Source organism: Propithecus coquereli, unplaced genomic scaffold, assembly GCF_000956105.1.
Source record: "Propithecus coquereli isolate 6110/MARCELLA unplaced genomic scaffold, Pcoq_1.0 Scaffold42, whole genome shotgun sequence".
In the NCBI taxonomy this organism is placed as follows: Eukaryota; Metazoa; Chordata; class Mammalia; order Primates; family Indriidae; genus Propithecus; species Propithecus coquereli.
This window is the reverse complement of record NW_012149952.1, coordinates 1,298,075-1,299,893: the sequence shown is the minus strand read 5'-3', so window position 1 is coordinate 1,299,893 and position 1,819 is coordinate 1,298,075. Positions and strand designations below refer to the sequence as shown.

Here is a 1,819-nt window from a genome sequence, read left to right as displayed (position 1 = left end):
GATTGGGCGAGCTGAGAGTCCCAGAAACCCCCAAATCAGGCGACACACCCTCGACCAAGTCCCCAACTCCCCCGGTGATACAAGGACAGCCCCAAACGCAAGAAGCTCCGCCGATGAGATCGCAAACCACCGCCCTCGCCCCTCCAAACCTCCGCCGTAGCTTCTTTTCCCCTAAATCGGTAGCTGGTTCATTGACGGTTCCAAGTGTACGTCCAAAAAACTCAGAAGGGCCCGCGAGACAGACAATAACGCAAACCAGCACAGAAAAAATGGAAGCAACCGCGCTCCGGGAACGGAAGTGCCCGCTTCGCCAAGAGCGTATGGACTACACTTCCCAGAATTCCCCGGGTCCGCCCGCCGGAACCAAAGCGCCTGGGCGCGGCAGAGCCTGGACGCTTCCCAGAACGCGGAGGGAAAAACGGCCTAGTCGCTCCTCCTCCATGGGGAAGTGTTGCGACTACTTGGAGCTATTTTGATTACACTTTTACAATGAGGAACGAATCCCACAATCTCAAGGTCTTGGGTGGTAATATGGTCTTGCACTAACAGTCGTCCTTACCGTTCCCTGAGTCCTCGAGCAAAAATATTCCCTAGACACGAACTCCTGATGTCTCAATTCCTCCAATTATGACAGGAGTATTATTGGAAAGGGAACAAGTGAGGAGATATAATCTTCAAGGAATTAATGGGAAATAACTGTTCAGGGGTCAGTAGATAACTGAGAAGGCGGCTAATGTTTAGTAGAATATGGTGATAATGAGGCTAAAACTGGATGACCGGGGTAGGATGGTATGTAAATACGTACAATCTCCAGCACACCCCCTCCTCACCACTCTACTGATAACCACCATTCTACTCTCTACTTGTATGAGGTCAACTTCTTTAGATTCCATGTGTAAGGGAGATCATGAGGTATTTGTCTTTCTGTGTCTGACTTATTTTACTTAATGTGCTCCAGGTTTATCTATGTTCTGGCAAATTACAGGATTTCCGTTTTTATGGCTGAGTAGTATTCCATTGCATATACATACCACATTTTCTTTATCCATTTATATACTGATGGACAGTTATAACAGGTTGGTTCCATATCTTGGTTATTGTGAAAAACGCCGCAGTAAACATGGGAGTGAAGATATCTCTTTGACATATTGATTAACTGCCTTTGGATATGTACTTAGTAGTGGGATTGCTGGATTATACAGTAATTCTGTTTTTAATTTTTTGAGGAACCTCTATACTGTTTTCCGTAATGCTTGCACTAATTTACATTCCCATCAACAGCGTGCAAGTGTTTTCTTTTCTCTACATTGTCACCAAAACTTATCTTTTGTCTTTCTGATAACTGCCATTCTAACAGGTGTGAGATGATATCTCAATGTGGTTTTAATTTGCATTTCCCTGATAATTGGTGATGTTGAGTATTATTTCATATAACACCAGCTGGGTGTCCTCTAACTCAATTGTAACACTATCTACCTGGAGATAACATCAGATCCCACAAGTTGAGGCTCAGTCCCCAAAACTGTCCTTCACCTTCAGACACTAGTTGCAAGTCTGGGCCTGTGGAACTTCTGACCAACCAGCTTGAAGCTGGGGTTCCCACAACCCCCTCTTTGGGTTCAATTAATTTGCTGGAGCAGCTCACAGAACTTAAGGAAGCACTTATGTTTACTAGTTTATTATAAATGATATTAAAAAGATACAGATGCAGAGATGCATAGGGCATCGGATACTTTTCAGTAACAATGTGTTTTTCAGTGTTCGAGTGTTATTCCTCTAAGCAGAAAAAAATAAAATTTTTTTCTTTGAAAATATAAAA

General features: G+C 43.5%; 1 protein-coding gene across 1 annotated transcript in view; it reads right to left on the bottom strand.

Moving 5' to 3' along the window:
• LOC105817670 (zinc finger protein 221-like) overlaps positions 1 to 1,819 on the bottom strand; it is a 15,193-nt gene that overhangs the window by 12,860 nt on the left and 514 nt on the right. The gene's annotated exons all lie outside the window — the stretch shown is intronic.